At 41.9% G+C, this 25,114-nt stretch overlaps 1 non-coding gene across 1 annotated transcript; it reads right to left on the minus strand.

Annotated features, from left to right (window-relative positions):
- Positions 1 to 4,113: 4,113 nt before the first annotated feature.
- On the minus strand, positions 4,114 to 4,275 carry LOC134393860 (U1 spliceosomal RNA). Its single transcript, XR_010025133.1, has one exon. It is a non-coding gene; the product is annotated as a U1 spliceosomal RNA (small nuclear RNA).
- Positions 4,276 to 25,114: the final 20,839 nt, after the last annotated feature.

The following is a 25,114-nucleotide window of genomic DNA, read 5'->3' on the forward strand; positions in this document are numbered from 1 at the left end:
TTCAACTCATGATAGGCATTGCTCCACCGTTTTACTCTCTTTGGAAGGCTCTAATGGCCTTCCAGTGCAGGAGAGAGTGGGGGCACGTCCACGATGAGATGCCCTAGGGGAGCTCATCCCCTTGCACCACATCTATTCAGTTGTTCACCAAGGTTAGGGTGGGGAGCAGTGCTGTGTTTCTATCTCTTATTCTTGGCTTAGTATATGATTTCAGGTTGTGTTTGTGCATTTGGTGGGGCTACTGTGTTAAAAAACACGGGGAAAAGCCCGTTCAGATGAAGAAAGAGAAGTTTCCCAGAATCCCAAGTTACCTGTTTTGCCTATGCCCTCCTCCAACTTTGGGATCATCATGACCGGGAGCTGACTCTGCCCCTCAGCCCTTTGAAAAAGGTATTTTTCCCGCTGATTTTTTAAAAACTTCTAGCCCGCGACCCGTACGATGCAGAAAGTTGAGAGTGGTCTCAAAATGACCCCCATCCACGACTCTCTGTGCACAAGAATTTTCAGAATGATAGCTTAAACCCCCCCCAGTTATCCCCGATTCTTTCCCTCAATGCAATCCTATGGGCGAAAAGCCGAAAACGCAGTTTGAGCCGTGCGGTTGACCCGATTTTCACAAAAATATAGCCCGCGACCCGTACGATGCAGAAAGTTGAGAGTGGTCTCAAAATGACCCCCATCCACGACTCTCTGTGCACAAGAATTTTCAGAATGATAGCTTAACCCCCCCCCCAGTTATCCCCGATTCTTTCCCTCAATGCAATCCTATGGGCGAAAAGCCGAAAACGCCGTTTGAGCCGCGCGGTTGACCCGATTTTCACAAAAATATAGCACGCGACCCAGACAACGCAGAGAGGTGAGAGTGGTCTCAAAATGACCCCCATCCACGACTCTCTGTGCACAAGAATTTTCAGAATGATAGCTTCAAAAACAACGTAGTTATGCGCGATTATTTGCCGCAATGCAATCCTATGGCGAAATGTTTTCAAGATGGCGACCGGAGCGCTCCGCCTGAACTCGGAGCTCCGAAAAATGGCCGCTTCTCTTCGCCTTGCTTCTAGGGGGTCCGCGGTCCGCTCCTACTCCGCCTCTGGGTAAGGCGGAGCAGGCCAATCCGCTACTGCTTCTACGCTCCTAATCGGAGCGGAGCACATCCCTAGTATTAAGGGTGTTGTTGCATCATGGGGATCACAGTTCCCATGTGGACCACAGCCCCAGAGCATCCAGCAAAAGAATGCTATGGTGAGGAGAGGGAAGGGAAGGCTGACAGAATTGATTGGGATCTGCATCAAATTTTGGTAAGCCCACAGGAAAATTCCCATGATGGCTTCTGCCCAGGCAATGTCCCAGGTCTTCCATCTACTTCTGGTTTGGCTGAAGTGGGGGAGGGGCATTCATAGTTACCTCTGTCACACTATACTTGTGAGCATTCAGCTATTGAATGCTAGACCTAAAGTTACCAGTGTTGGAAGAAAATTTGGGGGTTCCTTCACAAACGAAACATCATCATCATCATCATCATCATCATCATCATCATCATCATCATCTACATTTGTATACCGCTCCATAGCCGAGGCTCTATGGGTGGTGTACATAGGATAAAAACACTTAAAAACAATATACAAAAATTTTAAACCACAAAAGCAAACAAAAACAAACCCAGGCTAATTACATATTGCTAAATGCCTGGGAGAAGAGAAAAGTCTTGACCTGTTGCCAAAATGATAACAAAGAGCTTCAAGTAGAGATGGGTGGGAATTAAATTGATTTTGTTTTTGGTAAGAATTTACCAAAATTTGCAGATGTCTTCATTTTGGGGATGGAAAGAATTTGAGATTGTAAAAAATCAGAATATGAGAGAAACCAGGTCCAAAGCTCTGAGTGCTTAGCTCTTAAAAATTTGGGTTTGAATACCTATGTTATTGTTTTTATTAGTTGTTTTAGATATATATTGTCCTTGTCTGTTGTCTGTTTTTATGCTTCCATGGTTTTAAATTTTGTATATCGATTTTTAATGTTCAAAATTTAAAACTTTCTAAACTACCCAGAGAGCTTCGGCTAAAGGGCAGAATATAAATGTAATAAATAAAATGTAATAAATAATAAATAATAGTGATTGTAAGCCAGCTTGTGTGCCATTTTGGTAGAAAGACAGAGTACAAGTCAAATAAATTATAAATAAATAACAATCATATTTGCCCCCTTTCTTCTGACAGGTTCCTTATCATTAAGAACTATAGGGCAGGCAGATACATCATGATTCTCTCCATGTACTTTATTGAATTTGTTTCAGTTCATTTTTCATTAGAATTTACCAAAATTCACCTTTTTTCATATTCAAGATGGAAAGAACTTGAGAAAGTGAAACCAACAGATTCATCTACCTCAGCTTCAAGGTAAGGCAAGAGAGATTTGGCAGAAGTAGCAACAGTTTTCAGGTAGGCACAGGATTTTACCTAAAGAGAAATAGAAAGCCAATGTAGACATTTCTCAGGAAAACCACCTAAGGGAGTTAAAGGAGAGTCCAAATAATTTTGATAAGATTAAGGAAAGAGACTTCCACAACTGACCATGCAAAGCAATGCTGCAATCCTTTCTAGCTAAGAACAACTGTTGTCCCTATCTTCAAAAAGGGCAAAAAGGAGGAACCTGGGAACTACAGACCAGTCAGTCTGACATCCATCCCTGGGAAAATTCTGGAGCAGATTTTAAAGAAATCAGTCTGTAAACACCTTGAAATCAATGCAGTGATTACTAGAAGCCAACATGGATTTGTCAGGAACAAATCCTGTCAGACTAATTTGATCTCATTTTTTTATTGGGTAACCTCCCTTGTGGACTGTGGGAATGCTGTGGACGTCATATATCTTGACCTCAGCAAAACTTCTAACAAAGTACCACATGACATTCTGATTAACAAACTAGCTAAAAATGGGCTAGATGGAACAACTATTAGGTGGATTCACAGTTGGCTACAGAATCGGACTCAAAGAGTCCTTATCAATGGAACCTTCTCAAACTGGGGAGAGGCAATGAGTGGGGTACCGCAGGACTCGGTCCTGGGCCCAGTGCTCTTCTACATTTTTATTAATGATTTGGACGAGGAGGTGCAGGGAATGCTTATGAAATCTGCAGATGACACAAAATTGGGTGGGATAGCTAATACCCTGGAAGACAGAAACAAACTTCAAAGTGATCTTGATAGGCTGGAGTGCTGGGCTGAAAACAACAGAATGAAATTTAATAAGGATAAATGCCAAGTTCTACATTTAGGAAATAGAAACCAAATGCACAGTTACAAGATGGGGGATACTTGGCTCAGCAATACTACAAACAAGAAGGATCTTCGAATTGTTGTAGATCACAAGCTAAATATGAGCCAACAGTGCGATATGGCTGCAAGAAAGGCCAATGCTATTTTGGGCTGCATTAATAGAAGTATAGCTTCCAAATCACGTGAGGTACTGGTTCCTCTCTATTTGGCCCTGGTTAAGCCTCATCTAGAGTATTGCATCCAGTTCTGGGTTCCACAATTCAAGAAGGATGCAGACAAGCTGGAGCGTGTTCAGAGGAGGGCAACCAGGATGATCAGGGGTCTGGAAACAAAGCCCTATGAAGAGAGACTGAAAGAACTGGGCATGTTTAGCCTGGAGAAGAGAAGATTGAGGGGAGACATGATAGCACTCTTCAAATACTTAAAAGGTTGTCACACAGACGAGGGCCAGGATTTCTTCTCGATCCTCCCAGAGTGCAGGACACGGAATAATGGGCTCAAGTTAAAGGAAGCCAGATTCCGGCTGGACATCAGGAAAAACTCCCTGACTGTTAGAGAAGTACGACAATGGAATCAGTTACTTAGGGAGGTTGTGGGCTCTCCCACACTAGAGTCATTCAAGAGGCAGCTGGACAAGCATCTGTCAGGGATGCTTTAGGGTGGATTCCTGCATTGAGCAGGGGGCTGGACTCGATGGCCTTGTAGGTCCCTTCCAACTCTGCTACTCTATGATTCTATGACTAAAAGGACTTAGCCCTCTTAATTTAATTTCATTCATTTCATTTATTATATTTTTATATTGCCTCATGGCTGAAGCTCTCTGGGCAGTTTAGAAAAGCTAATTAAGTGCAAATGCAGTCCCCCACTACCTCAAATAATGTAATCAAGTTTCCTACATTTGGGGAAATCATAGGGGTCAGCCCACCCAGAATGCAATGGATGAGCCTCACCCCGGGAAAATGGCCTTTGTGATCAAGGTGTCTCCTGTGCCAGGTAAGTATCTTAGGGTGCACTCCTATGGGATGCATCCTGGGTACTTGTAAACTTCCATGCTCAGAGACTTACGAGTATCCAATGTAGAGCAGGAGGTGCCTTGCACCTACTTCTTTGCATTTTACCAAGACAGGTGATTTTGCCCAACTAGTGGAGGGTTTGGGGAGGGGGAAAGAAGGAAACTGGAGATGGCTGGGGATACCTTGTATCCCCACATCCCCAGTCTCCTCCCCTCCCCTTCCCCAGGAACAGCTCCTTCTCACCATCTCTGCGTTCCATTTTGCAAGTGTGGAGAGGTACATGGCATGGTTCTCTCCAAACTGGCTATGGGGAGGAAGGGTCTTGGTGAGGAGTGTGGTTTCCTGGCTTCCAGTTTGTAGCCGTGTCTGCGAGTTCGGATCTAGGAAACCGAACAATCTATGTTCCCCAGATGCTGTTTAGGGGACACAGGATTGCTCCCTTATTCTCTGTGGAATAAATGGAGGTGGGTGAGAAAGAGAGAGAAGCAGCAGCATTGAAGATAGGGTGACCATATGAAAAGGAGGACAGGGCCCCTGTATCTTTAACAGTTGCATAGAAAAGGGAATTTCAGCAGGTATCATTGTATATATGGAGAACCTGGTGAAATTTTCTCTTCATCACCACAGTTACAGCTGCAGGAGCTATACTAGAGTGAGCAGATTTAAAAGAGGGCAGGGCACCTGCAGCTTTAACTGGTGTGATGAAGAGGGAATTTCACCAGGTTCCCCATATATACAAATGACACCCGCTGAAGTTTCCTTTTCAATGCAACTGTTAAAGATACAGGAGCCCTGTCTTCCTTTTCATATGGTTACGCTATTGAAGAGGCTTACTTCAGTTGACATATGCCTATTCATGAGAATGTCTGTTGGTTCAGCAGTATGCACAAAGGGCTCTGAACACACAATTATGCTTTCCCAGATTGCATGTGTGTTGTGTATAGACGGCCAGGACTGGCCTGTACAGCACAGTGAATGGAAGACTGTTTTTAAACAAAAATCATTGTTTAAAGGGGGTCTGTTTCCAGAATCCAAACATAGATAAGTCTTATTACTAAATTACACCACAAGGTTTTCTTGTATTAATTTTCCTTTACCATAGAATTAATACAATAAATTAGGGTGACCATATGAAAAGGAGGACAGGGCTCCTGTATCTTTAACAGTTGCATAGAAAAGGGGATTTCAGCAGGTGTCATTTGTATATATGGAGAAGCTGGTGAAATTCCCTCTTCATCACAACAGTTAAAGCTGCAGGAGCTATACTAGAGTGACCAGATTTAAAAGAGGGCAGGGCACCTGCACCTTTAACTGTTGTGATGAAGAGGGAATTTCACCAGGTTCCCCATATATACAAATGACACCTGCTGAAATTCCCTTTTCAATACAACTGTTAAAGATACAGGAGCCCTGTCCTCCTTTTCATATGGTCACCCTACAATAAATACCAAGCAGACAATTTATCACAAAGGCAGACTGCAGTAAAGAAGAAGAACAATTGACTGAAGCTTCTAAAAAAAAAAAAAAAAAAAGGAAAGGAAAAAAAGAAAAGAAAGGGAGAATATAAAAAAGAAAAAGAAAAAAAGGTCAGTCTTCAGATATGCCCTGCTGGGTGCCATCAAAAAGGTGAAGTTCTCATGCTACCACCCCCACCCACCCGAGGGCAAACTTCTTTAACTAGCTGTTGCTCTCTGCTTTATAACTGGAAAAGAAATAACTGAGAGGAGCCTATTATAGCCAGATTTAATCAGATACCACTCCTGTTGTCGGGCAACTTTCAAAAAGAGATTGCTTTGGCTCTTCAGCTTCCCTCAAATCAGATTATTAAGTGTGTGGGGATTTTAATTTAGAAAGGTGCTGACCAGTCCTAACCAACACGCTCATATTTTTTTACTTTATTTTTTATTTTATTCTTTGCCATTTTCTCCTTCACCTCCATGTAGTTCCTGGCAAGTGATTAAAAATAAAATTGCATGAAGAAAGCCAGAGAGAGGGAGGGAGGGAGGGAGGGAGAGAGAGAGAGAGAGAGAGAGAGAGAGAGACTGCAGAATAATTTTGTTGTTGTTCAATTTTCAAAGTCCAGAGCATGTCAAGAAAACTCTTGGTTAGAGGTTCTTAGCAGCGCCCAGAATATTTCCAATCTGTGAGTTTCAAATGTAGCTTATGTTTTTATATATGGTTTCCTTTGGAATGTCACAAAAACCTAGGTGTGTCTAAGCTACTCACAGAAAATACCTTAAGTTACACCACTGATTTCTTTCAGACTTTTACAAGTCACCAAGTATAGGGCCTGTTCAGACGACACACTAAACCATGGTTAGGCCACTAACCCTTTTGTAGCAAATGGTTAGTGAGCATGTTTAAACTGTGGTGATATAGCCACTATGGTTAGGAATGGTTCACATGACACACTAAGTCATGGTTTACACAACATGCTAAGCCATAATGTTTAGCTCAAAATGCTTAACCTTGACTTAGTGTGTTGTCTGAACAGGGTCATATTTTCATGACATTGGCAGGTGATTTTTTTTGTGGGAAAAATTACACATTATGCTTAATGGGATGGATCCAGATGTAGTCATACTTAATCATAAAGATTGTGTATAGAGACTGTGCAGTGAATGCATTGAGGTCAGGTCCGCTGCCATAATCCCACTGATGCTTTAACAGACATGCCATGAGATTATCATGTTCTGCAATGTCAGAAATTGTGCTTGCTTACAATTTACCCTCCATGCATCCACACTTTTCCTTAGTCTTTCAGATGCGGAGGATGGAATGTGCAGGACAAAATTCTCCATGTGCTCCTGGTCTAAACTCTGATCTTAAACTAGTAGGTTTTCATTACTGAATCTACATGGACTTCAGTTGTCTCATCCAACTTGCAGTGGCTTCTATCAATTACGTTGGGGGTGGGGGCTATATTGCTTGGTATCTGTGTGTCACAATATACAAGAGTGGCAAAGGTTTAGCATTCCCTTTCAGCAATTTCTGAATATCAATCAAAGTCAGTATCTTTCAACATTACCTCCTTCACAGCTTTGTTGTCAGAAGAAAGTGAAAGTACACCATGTATGCCACTCTGAGGCCTCAGCTAGACCTACCGGATCTAGCGCGATGGAGGGGTGAGGATCTCGCAATATTTTTATCACGAGATCTCCCCCTCTGTTTACTTGTGGCATGTGACGACCTCACAGAGAGAGAGGATGTCATGCCCGCCATTTTGTTTTTGATTTTTGTTAAAGGAGAAGAGCGCACGAACGGTTGTGCGCAAAAGGTAGGGTTTTTTATTTTAAATAATTTTTCCCATTCCCCTCACCCCACCCTTGATGGGTGCAGAGTTTCTGAAGAGCTGGGACAAATTGTGACGCCCGCCCACACGTTCCGTGGTCTCTGGATCAGCCCGAGACCGTGGAAAAAGCGGGCTCAAAGAGTAGGGCAAGATCCCAGGGAAAGGGAGGGATCATCCCTCCCTGCTCCCGGGATCCCCTGTGCGTCATGTGGATGCACAGGACGATCCCAGGGATCGCCCTGGGATATTGCCCTGTCTAGCTGTGGCCTGAGCTTGTTGGAGGGTGGGTTACAAGTGAGAAGACAGACAGATAGAAAGATAGAGAAAATAAATTCACCAGAACTGTGCTGGAATAATGGCATAAGAGAGAAAGATCACAGAACAAAGAAAGCCTATACTCGGAGAAGCTGAGTAACATGGGTGATACCCATTGTAGCTGAAGCAAAATCATTTTAGGGTGGTGTTTTTTTTGGCACATATTAAGTCAGCTGTGCCTTCTGAGACAATGTAGCGATCAGGCTTAACTATGCTCCCTCATGACACGAAAGATTTCCACAAGTTTGAGTCTTATGAAAAGCTCAGCAGGCTTGACAGCATTAGCCGAGTGATGGAAAATCTAATCATTTCTGCCTGTCTGAGTCTCCCATTGCGGACCTGCGTGATACAAACAGATCTCTGCATTGCGAAGAGTCAGGAAGCTTAAACTACATTAAACTTTAAAACAGAACCATTTTTCTGCTATAAAGGTAGATCTGTATTGCTGTGGGTTTTACACCTGAGTAGTGGCAACCTTCTTTCTCCTTGTTTAGAAAACACGATGGGGAAATGGCTCCTCTGATTGAACAGATAGTTTTGATTTACTACTTTTTAAAGACTGGATTTAAATTTAGTTGGCACAAGTGATTTTATTTTTTAAACATCACATCCTCCACATTTTCTTAGAAACTGCACAAACGGAGCTACTTACTAGCTTAAAGCCTGTGGATTTTGACCGAGTCATGGGAGAACCAATTACGTTCGTGAAGAGGTCGCTAAATAATAGCCAATTCCATGCATTCACTTATAGCACCAAACAGAATTAATTTTCTGTTAGGACTGTCAGGTCTTTTATGAATGTACGACAAACAGAAATTCAACAGGTGCAGCTGTTCCCATCTCTGCATCCTTCCACATATGGTACAGGTGTTAAGGGAACAGTTATATTACCATAAAGTTGTGGCAAATTGTTCTGCCAGTATTTGTAATGTATGTATGCCAGAGGGTGCTGTGGTTCAGTGTTAGTGGAGATTGGACCTCTTGAGCTCCTGTGGTATGCATGCTGCAGTAGCTCATAGGAGGACTGTATTATCAGACTTTTTATATTGTAATAAAGGACAGTTGTATTTGAAAGGCCTGTTTAACCCATAGATGTTTTCCTGCTACCCCAACATGACAATGTTGTGGTGATGAGGATGGGATTGCTATAAATCACCTTTCAGAGGGCTTCTGGGCCTGAAAGTCCACCAAGAAATGTTTTAAATAAATAAATAAAAATATTCTGCTGAGAGCAGAATTTTGGGAGATGAGCATGTTCAGACGACATGCTAAGCCACGGCGGTTAAGCATTTTGAGCTAAACATTATGCCTTAGCCTTTTGTGTGAACCATTCCTATCCATGGTGGCTACATAACCATGGTTTAAACATGCTTGCTAACCATTGTCTGCAAAAGGGTTAGCAGACTAACCATGGCTTAGTGTGTTGTCTGAAGAGCCCACCCCCACCCCGTGTGCTTAAAATGGCTGTTTTGTGGCATATGGCTGTCAGGCAGCCTGCTTCTTGGGATTCCTATCCTGAGAGGCTTTCACTTTATCTTAAAGAAAGCAAGATAGAGGGCCCTGAGCAGAAGTCAGGTGTTCTCCTGCAGTCTTTTGCCAAAATAAGATCACTCATGCATTTGCTTCACCCAGGAAACTTGATGAACTTGTGGGGTTACTGAAGGCACACCTTGCCCATACCATCAGCCATTATTCAAAGGTTCAAATTATTTATTTATTTATTTATTTATTTATTTATTTATTTATTTATTACATTTTTATACTGCCCAATAGCCGAAGCTCTCTGGGCGGTTCACAAAAAAATATTACATCATTGAAATCAGCAGCCTGGTGATGGCATTGCTGCTTACATTGCAGAGCTATTTCATTTCTCCCAACAATACAAAACCCTTCCCAACTCTGTAGGTTGCTCCCAGCTGGTTCCTCCTCAGCCCCCTCCCTGCTAGCTTCCTACTGGCTTCCCTGACTCCCCTACTGATTTATCATTGCTCGCCCTACTCTACAGCTCCCCACCCCTAGTAGTGACAGGGGGCATCTTCTTCCCCCCTTCTTATTCTTGATGGCTAGGCTCACTGCAGGGGAAAGTGTCAGTTCACAGCCTCTGGCCATCTTCATTTCCTAAGAATGTCACCCTGCTCTCCAGCCCCAGCCCTTCCCCTGCCAGTGTGCCAGAGGACCAATTAGAGGAAAAACAAAACAAAGGTGGATGGAGAGGCGAAAATCACCTCCACTGTTCCTTCTTCCCTGCAGGGCGTTGGAAAAGTGGATGTCTCCAAGATCAGATGCTTCCATCCAATGAAACCACAACCTATAGGATTACGTCCTTAAAAAATGTGGGCGATGCTACCCCCAGCTCTTTTCTATAATGTCTAGTTTTAGTCCACGTTCCACATAATCCTATTTGTGGGCTTGCAGCCATAGGCATTTCTGGCCAAGTTCTGCAATTATATTGGAAGAGAAAATGATAAATGCAGACCAATGTCCACTGGCCCACGCTTTCTCTTCGGAGACCTTTTCCTGGGAAGAAGACAGAATATCCTCACTAATCCAAGGATATTCTGCATCTGCAAAAGAGGAGGATCACAATTGTTTAATATTTACAGCATCCGTTTCAAGCTTACTACCTCCATAGCCATGTGAGTGGCAGATGTCCAGAAACTCATTTACTCTGTTTCAAATCTGATCTCAACGGGCAAGTTAGGCAAGGATAAGATCTCGTCAACTGGCAAAGGAACAGGAGTAGGTTCATTTCAGATGCGGTTAGCATCTCTCACCAGAAACAGCTGAGACCCCGGCCACAGAAGGAGCATCAGCTCTTTCGTGTTTTCCATATGAGTGGCAGAGAATCAGGATTGCTTTGCACACCATTGCTTTGAGTAGGTATGCTGGGTGCATTCTAAATCCAGGCTAAGATCCACTAATTAGACTGCAGAGCCAAGATGGCTCCCATGTCAACAGCTTTTAGTATTTGCTGTGCCAAGAGTACAACTGGAAACATATTTGGCTCAACTCTGGTATGAAAAATTCAGAACATACTCAAATTGCTCTGTGGTACAGAGGGCGCTCCTGAATGAATGGTTTGTTTGTTATGAAATATTTACCGCTCAAAGTGACCCAAATTCATCTTTGCAGCACAAAGGAAAGCCTCCAGTAAAGATCTAATTCAGAAACAAAAAGGTTTGTGGGATTACAAAATAAAACCGCTGGAGCTTGGAAAGTAACTGACACTACGAAATTGCAGAAGGAGCGGAAATAACAAGGTGAGACAAAAAGTGTTGGATGAAACCCAGGCCACATTTATTAAAGTGAAGATCTGCAGAGGGGGGAAATGACTGAGCAGGAGACTAGCTTCTTCATGAACCCACAGGCCTGCAGCCTCCAAGCAATTAGGGTATGCCTAACCCTGCTTCAAGAGGGGGATGGGAAGGGGTTCCCACCCCTTCCCCAAGGCCACATGCAGCCACTGTGGAGGGAGGACTTCCTGAGTCACCCCTTTCAGTGCCACACAGCTCTGGGTGGATGAGCCAGGTTAGCCCCAAAGGCCATCTGTACCCCACCACTAGGTCGCCCAGCCCTAAGTGGCAAGTCTTGGCAATGGCCAATCATGATAAAGGTGCCTCAGGGTGCTCACCAATTCCTATGCCTGCCTGTTGTATCCCGTACATCCCTGCCAGATGTGACCAATTCACCTGCCTAACATTAAAACACAACTTATCAAAAACCCAGCCTGGATAGTCAATGCAAACTGGGGGAAACAAATTCACCAACAAGGCCAATTTGAGGATGAACAACAATAACAAAATTCTACTTGGCCCCTGAAAGCGGCGACTGGCTAATCCCCACAGTGAATACAAGGCAGGAGGGTGGATGTTGCCAGAAGGGACGAGGGCTGCCTCCAGGGCAGAGCTGGTTAAAGCTCCACTCCTTTCTTATGATGCAGCATGCAGGATCTCTCCCCTTATTCCATTCACCTGCCAATTCGTTCCCCAAGCAGAACTGCAGCCACCCAGTTGGGGGAAGAATGGTCATGGTCAAAGTTCCACGGCCTCTATTCTTTGGCTTGTTACAAATGTCCATAGTGCCAAACTACACGTTACATACAGTAGCTTGATCTATCTATTGGAAAAGCAGCCCTTTGATGATGAAATGGGCAGGAAGAGCCTGTTAAACCCTTTCCTCTTGGGCCATATTTTGCTTCACCCCCAAGCCGCATTTCTGGCTTCAGAGGAACTCTAAAATTAGATTAAAGAGGCTGTAATATTAATCTAAAAACACACAGTATGGAGGTTCACACCAACCCTCCCATGAAATAATATCTGAAGGACTGTGTGGCTGTGCAGGCTAGCTTCCCCCACCCCCCATCAACCACTGCCATGCCCCGAGGTGCCGTTGCTGTGTATGTGTTGAGGTCCTTCACATGAAGAAGAATCCTAATTGGGCCAGAATCTCTCTTCACATGGAATTCTATGATTGGGTAAACATAATGCAATAACCCATACTTAGTGGTTGAGTGTTGGCTGTTGTTGAACATGGTGGGTTGTTGGTGTATAGTGGGTTATTGTTTAATCTGAACCCAGAGCATTTTCTGCAGGGTGGCTTGTTAACCACTCCAAACAACCTAAGAACAAACTATGGGTTCTCAAAGTGACTTGTCTTCTTCATGGTTAACAAGCCACCCTGGGGGAAATGTGCTGGGTTCAGTCAACACAAAAACACACAGTTCAACAACAACCCATACTCAACCACTGAGTGTGGGTTATCATGTTATGCAAACTCAGTCTTTGTGTATATCAGTACTCATGGAGAGGTTTTTCTCATGCTCTCCATGTGCATAAATATCAGGGTAGTGTTTACATTGTGGAGTTTGGTGACAGGGAGCATGGAATTGATTGTAGAGGGAGTTCTACATTCCAGATATAGCTCTTTAAACTGATCTTCTTTAGTTCTTAAGTTAAGCTATACAGAGTTGAAGTGTTTTGAAGGTTTAAATTCTAAATAGCTGAAGATTCACAGCAGCTAAATGGTGAGCATCAAGGTTACCAAGTTTGCAGATGACACCAAATTATTCCAAAGAGTGTGAAATTTAAAGCCGGCTGGGCAAAACTCCAGTAGGATCTCTCTAAATTGTTTGAATGGGTAAACAATATGGCAAATGAAAGTCAGTGTAAGTGAGTATAAAGTCATGCACATTATAATCATCACCATCATCACCATAATGATCGCACACATTTACTAATGTGAATTGGTTGTGACTATTTAGAAAAGATAGCTTGAAGTTGTGGCTGAAAAGCTCACTGAAAATGTCCTTACCCTGCATTTTCAGTGAAAAAGACAAACTTAGCCTGGGGATTACTGGGAAGGAAATTACACATAGCATATCTTTATCCTTTTATGTTGATCTGTGGTGTGGTCACTTTTGAAGAAACATGCACTGTTATGAATGACCCATCTCCAAGAGGCAATTATAAAAGCTAAAGAAACAGAGCAACCAGAGCAAGCATTTGGGGATTGTTAGTTAAGTAAAAAAAAGGTTGAGTAAGGGGGAAGTGAGACATTATAGAGCTTTGCGAAATCAGTGTTCTGGATTATGTGAAGAACCCCATGGATAGAGGAGGCTTTCCTCTTCAAATAGTCACCCTCCACATGTATGGCGTGATGAGAGCAATGCCATAAGTTGACAGGTCCAGAAAATAATAATAATAATAATAATAATAATAATAATAATAATAATAATAATAATAATAATAATAATAATGTTGCACCCTTAGGCCATAGCTAGACCTACGAGTTAGCCCGTGATGGAGGAGGGAAGATCTCATGATGTGTTTATTGCGAGATCCCCCCTCTGTTTACACATGACGCGCGGCGACCTCAGAAGGAGAGGTGCCATTTTTTTTGGATTAAAGGGCAGCAGTGCACAAATGCTTGTGCGCAAAAGGTAAGTTTTTTAAAAAATGAAAATTATTTTCCCTGCTCCCCCACCCTACCGCCGAGGGCAGCAGCGCTGTGCCTCGTGCACGCCTCCTGGCTCCTCGCGAGGAATCATGAGGAGCTGGGTCAACCCGCGTCGCCCAGCCACACGTTCCGTGGTCTCAGGCTCAGCCTGAGACCGCAGAAAAACCGGGGCTAAAGAGGAGGGCGAGATCCTGGGGCAAGGGAGGGATCATTCCTTCCTGATCCCAGGATCCCCTGTGCACCATGTGGACACACAAGGATGATCCTGGGGATCACCTCGGGATTTTGCCCCATCTAGGTATGGTCTTAGTGGCTTTTACTGTTTGAGAACATTTTCACTGCCCCTTGCTGTTTTAATTGATTTTACAAACTGGTTTCACTGGACTTCTTTTTTTGTTTTTGCTTTTATTACTTTTATACTTTTATTACTGAAGTTTTAATTTGGTATTTGATATAAGCTGCCATGAAGAGAATGCGATAAAGTGAGATACAGTATTGCTGTTTCAATATGGTTTTATTGCCTTTGTGTTTTTATGTATCATTGCTTTTTTCTGAACTGTTCTACACAGACTTGGTGACATTTGTGAGATGGAGGAGGAATAATAATAATAATAATAATAATAATAATAATAATAATATACGTTGAATGAATGAAAGGAAGGAAGGAAACCGTGCATGCCAATGAGTTATTGAAGAAACAGTGGGATAAAAATTCAATCTATCAATCACATGCCTATAAAGGAGTCAGCAGAAAATGCAAGTTTCCACTTCTCCTGCAGAATCAGTAACTGTCCTTAAATGATGCAATACCCTTACGTGGACAGCAATACCCTTACATGGCACTGCTGTCCAGCCAAATCTGTTCTAGGCAGCTGTTCTTGAAACCAAGGGCATGTCTGCATCATAGGGTGTAGAGGGAGGGAGGGGGAATGATCCTGGACTTACCTGCTTCCGAGATTGTCTCAGAGTGTTTACATGGAAGCGCGACGTCCTGGAAGGAAAGAGGGACATTGCTCCCATCATGCCCACCATTTTTTTTAAACAGGCAGGAGCTGGAGAACACTTGCGATCCAGCAAAAAAGTAAGTTAAAACAATAGCCCTGACCCCACTTCCCCTCGATGTCCCTGGACTCTCCCTGGCCCAGCTCCTTCCCTCTGCTGACCCTTGCTACTTGTGGGGAGGAGGAAAGAAACTGGGATGAGTGCCCACACTGCCTGCAGTCCTTGGGATCATTGCGGGACCATGGGAAAAAAAGGGGGGAAAGTGTGTGTAGTTATCCCAGGGAAATGGAGAGATTGTCCTTCCCTGCTCCCAGGATGCCCTGTGTGTCATGTGGGGCTCATCTACACCAAGCAGGATATTCCACTATGAAAGCAGTATGAAAGTGGTACATAATAGGCAGGAGCCACACTGCTGCTTTATAGTGCACTGCAGGATCTAAACTACTGCTTTATAGTGGTACTGAAGTGCACTAACAACTGTTGGGGCCTTTGACACATCTACACCAAGCAGGAAATATCACGAAAGCGATATGTGTCATGGGCCCCAACAGTTGTCACTGCACTTCAATACCGCTATAAAGCCGTAGTGTGTCTCCTGCCTTTTATATATCGCCTTCATACCGCTTTCATAGTGAAATATCCTGCTTCGTGTAGATGAGCCCATGGATGCATCCAGGGACAATCCCCAGGAAAAATATTGGTGTAGACATGCCCCCAGTGAAAAAGCCTCTTGCCCCTATCTGAGACAGAGCATCCAAATGGCACCTGCCTTGGCAAGGAGAGGGATTGGGTGCCATAGCAGAAATGCCTGTGGCTGCTATGATATTGGGGGCTGAATTCAGGACCCAGCACTAAGACAAGCTGTGTCCCAGGATGAATGCTGCATGAGTGCTGCATGCCCATCCCTGGCTTGGCATAGAAGCTAATAAGTTGAGGCAATTAGTTCAGTGGCATTTTCCACTTGCACACTGTGGAGGGAGTGCGGGGAAAGATTAACATATAATGAGTTGGCAGTCATGATGTCTGCTAAACATTGCCCCATCTTATCTGTTTCCATTCATTTGAGAAGTGGGCATTAAAAAGATTCTCTGAAAACAAGAAGAGCAAAAACACTCCACTGGATTGGATTCCAAATGCCTGCACACACACCTTGTATCATTACTCTGGGTTTATTGTGTGTGAACAATGTTCCCACTAAGAATTAAGCTGACAGCATTGAGTCAATATTTACCAAGATGATATCCCCCGGAAGAGCCATGAGGAAGCCGAATGGGTTTTGTTTCCTTCCAAGTAGTATAGTTTCAGAATAACTGCAGAGGTAAGAAGAGTTGTATTCAAGTAGTGATGCTTGTTCCCCTGTGTTACCTTTCCCCCACCCCAAATTACACTTCCCCCCTCTGTTTTCTATTCTATGTGGGGTTTTATATTAGCAAAGCTAGAAATTAATTTTGTGTGGTGTTCCAGGTAAAAAATAGGCACTAGAAAGCAAATTGGGAGGGTTCCAAGTACAATTGGATAGTTTTACCGAATGGTTGGATGGAAGGCAGCCCTCAAAGGAAGATGAATGTCTACCACTTGAAGATGGGCCTTTACACTTTGAGGTTTACCTTCTCTCCAGCCACTAGGTAACACTACCCGATTTGGCTTCTACATATTTTTTTTAACCTAGTGCATCACCCAAAATAAATATCCAGCTTTGCTGATACAAAAATTGCTGTGCAGGTTTGAGAAATTTTACTACTTTCTGGCAAAGCAGCAATTTCTTCTGCGATGATAATTATAATAATGAAAACTAATGATAATGCTTGTGATTAACACAATTTGGCAGGCAGATCTTTCATGGAAATTCCTTTCTTGCCAGAATGAACGCATTTGTTACAAGGAATAAAACAATCAGAAACTGTGAAGCTTGCTGAAGCACAGGAAAGGAAATTACCCATTGGGATATAGCAAATACTCTTACCCATTGGGAAGAAACGGCTTCAAATACATGCAAGAGAGGAACTAGCCAAACAGCACTTTCAGTATTTGCTATATTGTATTTAATTTTTTTTAAAAAAAATCAAAATAATGTATTTGTAAATTAAAAGCACTCTGGTGACTATTCACAGAATGACTCAAACAGAGTAGAGAAGAAACTTTATTCTGTTTAGTTTATAAAGTATATCCAACCATTTGTCCACCAAATAAAAAATTGTAATTAAAACAAATGGGAATACAGATGAGATTTTAAAAAAACAAAACAAAAACACAATATTTGTTCCATGAAGTAGGATGGGGTGGTGTATATTTCCTTTGTAAAAATTGAATTTCCCTTCTGGGGTTCTACAGTGCAGTTTGTATAATTATTTATGAGAAATAAGAGGGAGATAAATTAGCTCATTTGGGCAGTTTAAAGCAGCAGCAAATAAACCCAAGTTATATTTTACATCTGGTCCATTTTTGAGTTAACTCTTCCAATACTGACATAATTAGTGTGAAAAAAGAGAGATTGCTATGAACTGGAATGACGTTATTGTGAATGTTTCAGCCAGTTGTACAAGCCTTGTTCACTGTTGATCTTTTGCCTTTTTAAAATGTAAGTGCTTTAAATGTTGCAGAGTTCATGGAACATTTAAAAACAAACAAACAAACAATACAAATATTATACAAACTGATCATATGAAAATATGGATTGAGCTAAACTAAACTAACCCAACAGATGATTGCAAAATATGTCAACGTCTTTAAAGAAAGATTGCACCTCTATTTACAGAATGTAATAAATGCCTTACCTGTACGAATTTAGTAATTTTGACATTTGTGTCAATTTCCATACTCGCCGCAATTTTTTTAATACAGAAAGCAGCAGAAGAATACCATTTGTAATCTTCCAAGATTTTTGCAGCTGCTAAAAGTCTAAAAAATAGGTTTAGATGGTTTTTGCATTCTCCTTCCCTCTTTATTGTTTACTACCCTACGCGGCAGGGTCTTGCTATTTACTGTGTTATCTGTACAGCACCATGTACATTGATGGTGCTATATAAATAAATAAATAAATAAATAATAATAATAATAATAATAATAATAATAATAATCCACTCTCTCTCTCTCTCTGTGTATGTGCCTGTGAATATACATTAATATGTATATTAATATTTTCTTTTGTCTTTAAGTTTACTACAGCACTAACATTTACCCTGTTGATAAATGTGTGTGTGTGTGTGTGTGTGTGTGTATAAAATCTAGTTGAACAAAGATACCAACAATATAACATTCTATAATGTTAGATAGTTGGTATCTTCCCTTAACACAAGAAAATCCCACTAGGTTTTCTGTATATATAAAAGACATTTTCAGGACCCCCTTTACCCCCTTCAATATTTTAATCTCATTGATGTGTGAGATTATGACCCTTCATTTATGATCAATGTGTTTGTTTAGATTTACAAATTGCCTAATCCACAAATCTTGGGATTTGGGTTAGCAAAACAAAAAGAAAGGAAAAATCCTGGTAAACTAGACTGATGTTTTATCATATTCACTGAGATTATCGCACCCTTTCCCATTAATGTCACGAGTGGTGAATGACATGCTTTCTGGAGGCCCCGGAAAACATGCTTTCCCCTACTCCACTCCAATTGGGGCCTTTAAGGGAATGACACACTTTCCCCTTTAAGGCCCCGATCAGAGCTGTGGGTGGGAATGATGCACCTCCGGAACGTGTGTCATTCTCCACCCCACCCCATGCTAATGTCAGCATTAAAGGGGAAAGTGTGTCATTCCCGGACATTATAGAAAATTACAGAAAATTACCCCTGACACCCAGGATAGAACAAAAACCCAGACAAATCTGGGGAAATTCTGACAGTTGGTCACCCTACTTTTGCAGATGTCTGTGTCAACTTACAGATGCTGGGGGTCAGGGGGGAAGGTGCTACTCCTGATATCAGTGGTAGGGCTAGGAGGTGTGATACTGCCCTCCACATTAACACTTAAACTGGACTTTTGATGTCAATGAATGTGCAGTGGGAGAGAGTTCCCCATTTGGGGGTGGGGCAGGCAAGTGCCAAGAAGGGAAAGCCAGTTTCATCTACATCTGAAGCATAGACTATGACATCCTCTGAGTGTTGACCCTAAGCCAGTGGCAATTCCAGGTTGTGGGGGTTGCTTGGGCAGGCTCACGTGGGGGGGGGAGGCTTGCTTAGTGAACCCCCTCCTTGCCAGTCTTCCCTCCACCTCTTTGTTTGCTGCTCATTCTGGGCCCAAACTGTACCACCTCCTAGAGGCAGAGGATAAAGAACGCAGAGGTTTCCGGGTTAGTGTTCTTTCTCCCTCCCCCATTCACTGTTTGCTTGCTTGCTTGGAGAGGGAAGGCAGCATCAGCAAGGAAGAGAGGTAGCAAGACCAGGAAGTGCCAGGAAGTGGGCCTCTCCTGGGTCATTGGCCTTGGGAGGTGCTCATAATGCTGGACCTGCCCTAAAGTGTATAGAATGTAACAGATTGTGATGTAAATTACATTAAGTATACTTCTTCACCTTGTGAATGTGGAGAAAGCAAAAGTGTAAAAACACTTTTGTTTTTTACAAAACAAAAATAAGATTGAATAAGATAAACAATCAGCAATCAGAAAATTGTTGGAGAGGTTGTGGAGTTAAAGGAACATATTTGCATATGTGGTGGGAATGTAATTATGTTCAGAAATTGTGGAAGATGGTGTTTTTGGAGATTGAAGAAATTGTGGAAATGAAGATAGAAAGAACACCAAAAGTTGCATTGCTATCACTATTTGAAGAAGATTTTAAATGTAAAAAGGAAATTAAGGAACTGATAACGAATTTGTTGATTGCAGCAAGATTAATTGTAGCTAGGAACTGGAAGATTCAAGGGGAATATTCTATTGAAGAATGGTATAAAGAAATATGGGATATAGCTATTAATGATAAATTAACAAGTAATATTAAATGGAGAAGAGGTATAGCTAAATCAAATGATTTTGAAGGAATTTGGAAACAGTTCCTAGTGTTTGTGTTTTCTAAGGGAAGTGGGAAACCACCAGCAGAAGAAAGTATGAGATTCTGGAATCAGGAATGAGATCCCGGGTGGGGGGTGCACTTGTAGGTTTTATTTGATTATGTTATTAAGATAAGATATTTTGTATTCAAAATTGAACATTATGTAGTATGTTGTTGTTGCTGTTTTTTTTATGTGAATGTAATATGTATGTTTAAGTATTGTAGAAAATAAAAAATTATTAAAAAAAAAAAACCCATTCCAGTGCATTGTGACACCTGAAAACCTCTTTTCTAAATGCGTATTGAAGAGAAGAAGAGGACATAAGACCAGAGCAAAGGTATCATGGTGGGGTGTAGCTCAATGAGTCATCTGGAACCACATGCAACCTGTACCGAGTGAACTCTTTGGGGAAAGGGCAGGATAAATAATGTGATAAATAAAGGTTAAGTATTATTATTCCCAATTTGGTATCACTGATAAGCAAGGCAGTAAAATGGCTTGGCCAAGCCAGCTCTTAAATGCTAGAAGTCTGTTTTTACAATGAAGGGATTCCCTCCTCCTTGGTTATTTTTATTTTCTTCTCTTATTAGAAATTGCATTTTTAGAAGAAGAAGAAGAAGAAGAAGAAGAAGAAGAAGAAGAAGAAGAAGAAGAAGAAGAAGAAGAAGAAGAAGAAGCAGCAGCAGCAGCAGCAGCAGCAGCAGCAGCTACTCTAGTATACAGAAAAAAATAGTTGCTGGCAATCATCCTTTTTAAGACAGTGGAAGGCTTCAGCAATTACCAACCCTCACTGCTTCCTCATGTTGCCTGCTGTTGTCAACCCTTTTTCTGTGTTGAAGATGAAGTTCAGATACATGTTCCCAACGTACACATAGAATTGCTATATGTACATGTAGATAGGGTGACCATATGAAAAGGAGGACAGGGCTCCTGTATCTCTAACAGTTGTATAGAAAAGGGAATTTCAGCTGGTGTCATTTGTATGCATGCAGCAGCTGTGAAATTCTCTCTTCATCGCAACAGTTAAAGCTTCAGAAGCCTTGCCTAGTGTGACCAGACTTAAAAGAGGGCAGGGCTCCTGCAGCTTTAACTGTTGTGATGAAGAGGGAATTTCACCAGGTGCTGCATGCATACAAATGACACCTGCTGAAATTCCCTTTTCTGTACAACTGTTAGATACAGGAGCCCTGTCCTCCTTTTCATATGGTCACCGTACATGTATATCTACTGAAGGATTTTGCCAACCCATCTTAGACTTCTTCTGTGTAAAAGATAAAGTCTGGATATATGTTCCCAGTGTACACATAAATGTTGGCACATTATTCCTCACCTTTAATGAGATTTTGAAGCAAAATCTCCCTTTTGAAGCAAAGCACGTGTGTGTGTGTGTGTGTGTGTGTGTGTGTGTGTGTGTGTGTATGTGTTTGTACACTTCCATGTGTTCTCATTAGAGCATCTCTTGAGCACTAAGCATTGCTGAATTGGCCAGGTTAAGTTGCTTTTTCTGTGCTTGCATACATGTTGAATCCATCCCCTCAGTAGCTGAATGTGTTCCAGTTCGTGACTTCGCATGTCCAGGAAAAAATTCTGAGAGTTTGAAAGGTTACATGTACAAACTGGGGGAAAGAGAACCCTTGCTGTTTCAGCAGAAACCTTTCTCTTCTGCTAAAGCTGCAATCATAAACCATTTTATTAGGAAGCAAATCCCATTGAATTCAGTGGGTTTACTTCTGCAGAAACATGCTTAGGAGTGCAGTGTTATTTTTTTTTTTAAATCCACAACAGGCAGAAAGGGAACGTTGGAGCATTGGGTGCCCTTTAATTATCTTGCTTGTGTGTGTGCATGTCTATATACTACATTGAGCCAAAGACCATGGAATTAAAGGAGAAAGAAACAGTTATTTCCCTTTTTAGTAGACAAAAATACGATGGAAAGGTCAGTTGTGGGAAAACATGTTCTCATTAAATAAATATCACACCGTGTATGCCCGGCCCAGTTTCAGAGATGTCTTTAATTGGAGGCTATTATAATGCGCGGAATAATATCAGGGTGAAAGTTCTGCTGTGTAGAGCTTGTAGGAATCATAAAACCTAATGATGCTAAATACAAATGCAAGAAGAGATGGAGGGAAGAAAGCCCCAAGCTGGCAACAGCCTCATTATACGTTAAACCAACTGGATGAATAAACAGTTGAACTGAAAGGAAACAAGCATGACTAATATTGGTGACTTGAAGCCTATTCCAGTGCACTGAATGAAGTGGAATAAAATTCACATTTTTATTAAAATTGGCAACATTTTATGATAATGAAAGGATTATCTGTTTGGCTAGAAGCGGGTTAGTGGCAGGGGTGTTGTTGAAAGGATGTCACAATGATTAAAAACTAAGGGTTTTGTTTTAAATGCAGTTTGCTGTCCCAAATCTCCCATCTTTCCTGGCCAAAGGATATTAAGCTCTGCCCAGGCATTGGAATTAAGGACACAATTGTTCCGGATCTTTACACTTTCACAACACATAGCCACTGTTTAGGGTGACCATATGGAAAGGACAGGGCTCCTGTAACTTTAACAGTTGTATAGAAAAGGGAATTTCAGCAGGTGTCATTTGTAGGCATGCAGCACCTGGTGAAATTCCCTCTTCATCACAACAGTTAAAGCTGCAGGAGCCTGGCCCTCTTTTGTATCTGGTCACTCTAGCTAAAGGGAGCAGGGCTCCTGCAGCTTTAACTGTTGCGATGAAGAGGGAACTTCAGACATACAAATTTTGTTTAACTGTTTATGTAAAGCTGGTTTGATGACTATTAATGGTACAGTGGAATAGAAATACTTGAAATACGCAGATCTACGTGTTCTGATACTCAAAAAGAGGTCCTGCCATTCACTTGGCAGACACATCCCACTGGACTCTTAAGAACAGGGCCATTGCTCCAGCTGGGAGGGCCCTTCAGCTTGATTATTATTATTATTATTATTATTATTATTATTATTATTATTACTATATATAGCGTCATCAATGTACATGGTGCTGTACAGAGTAAAACAATAAAATAGCAAGACCCTGCCGCATAGGCTTACATTCTAATAAAATCATAATAAAACAATAAGGAGGGGAAGAGAATGCACCAAACAGGCACAAGGTAGAGTAAAACTAACAGTATAAAACTCAGAACAAAATCAAGTTTTAAAAGCTTTAGGAAAAAGAAAAGTTTTTAGCTGAGCTTTAAAAGCTGCGATTGAACTTGAATGGGTCCATGCCCTTAGCACAAGCTTACGGCAGCAGCATCTGACTCTGAGAACCACCCACCATTTAAAATTTCCTTCTTTGCCCCTGGGTAACATGACATCAAGGCAATGTGGAAAATTTAAAATGGTGGCCAGCTTGGAGTCACCTGTGACAGACCATGGTGGTGCAGCTGCTGCTAAGACAATTGGAGTCCCCATTGATATTGGTGGTGTGTGTGTGTGGGGGGGGGGGGCTACAGTGATGTCAGGGGAACCACCAGGTGGTGTCTTCTTAATGGCTCCCTCACATCCCTTTCTCAAAGCCTCCCCTCCAGTGAGGGAAAAGGGAAGTTGTTGAGGATGGCCAAGTCTGGTGTGTACATTGCACCTGCAAGGTATGACTAAGTTGGAACAGTGGTTTTCCCACTAAGGTCACCAATAATATGATTGTTTACTTACAAGCGTACACTCATTCACAAAAACATATGTGCCATATAAATCAGGAGCACTGCACTCTACAATGGGCTTTTGATGTCATTCTGAATATCTTTCTGTCTTTCTTTTGCCTCCCAATGCAGGCTGGGAGTTAGGAGCCATATATATAGGGAAACTGCCCCTTTTACAGGCTTTGTCTATTGGGAAGTATAGAAATGTAATAAATAAATAAACCTTTAACCTGCACAACAACAGGAGGAAATACACGCAAAACCCAGAAGGACCCCTACAATATGGAAGCATCTGCACTGGAGACAGAAAAGGCGACACTTTGTATTCCTTCTTCTCGTTTCCCCTGCATCTCTTCCATTGCTCTTTCCGCTCTGCATGTTTTATTTTCACCCGGGAAATGCATCGCCATCCGCTTATTTCACTTCATTATTTGCATTTTGAAAAACTCACTTTGGATAAATTGCTATTGATGCTTGGCTTTAATTAGCACTGAGTTTGGAAACAGCTTAGTAAAAATAAATAAATTACTCGTTTATTCCTCTGTGAAAAAAAAGTTGGGAGTCATTAATAGTCTTCGCAAAACTAATTAATTTGAAATGGATATATTTCAGATTGGAACTTGGATGAAACATTGATGTTTTATTTCAATTGATATTTTTTCCTCCCGGCACAAATTGGTAAGCTGGCATTCATTATTTATCTATCTGTGATTAGTCAATACATGAAGAGTGTGCACACTCTCCCTTTCACTCACTCACACACACACACACACACTCAAGACCTTTCCTCTGTTATCTAAAGCATCTCTAATGAATATGAGGCAAGTGTCCAGCTGTCAGGAAAAGATACAGTCTATAGCCCCAATGAATGATGTCACTGAAGTTCATAATTACTTAGTTCACAATAGAAATCCATGTAGCTCATAACGTTTGCCTATATTCTGAATTGGGAACAATTTTCCTCCCAAAATCTCTGCTTCAGTTAGGAGTAGAAAATGAGATTTATGGGCATGCATGTCTAGTATTCAACCGACCAAGCACCTAAGGCAGTACTCTTGCAGGGACACATGCAAAAAGTACTTACTGTAGGTGAAACTTTTGTTGATTACTAGCTCTGTTCCCAGGAACATAGGAAATGGCTTTACACTGAGTTAGAACATTGTTTCATGTAATCCAGTATTGCCTACATCTGGGGTTACAAGCAGGATTCTTCCCGCCCTACCTGGATATGCCAGAGATAGAACCTGGGACCTTCTGCATGCAAAGCATGTGCTCTACCACTGAGCTACAGCCTCATATGTGGTGGCCTTATCCCCAACGTTCCCTTCCTGCTGGCTCCACCCCTGCATTGAGCAAGAAAGTCTGAAGGAGAATTCTTCACGTGTTGGGTGCAACGTGCTTATAATCCTTCCCACAATTGGGGACCTTGATACTGCAAGGTTCCTGATTGTTGGGGATAGTCTTCAGTTGAATGCATGAAAAATCCCCCTTCAGACCTTCCCACTCAAGGTCAGCAGAAGTGAACAGAGACGTTGGGGCAGCGCTAGTATGCATGGCCCTCATCCCACCCATGGTTTCATCTTAAAAGTGTGAATAGAGC

Source organism: Elgaria multicarinata, chromosome 2 (assembly GCF_023053635.1).
Source record: "Elgaria multicarinata webbii isolate HBS135686 ecotype San Diego chromosome 2, rElgMul1.1.pri, whole genome shotgun sequence".
NCBI classification, from domain to species: domain Eukaryota; kingdom Metazoa; phylum Chordata; class Lepidosauria; order Squamata; family Anguidae; genus Elgaria; species Elgaria multicarinata.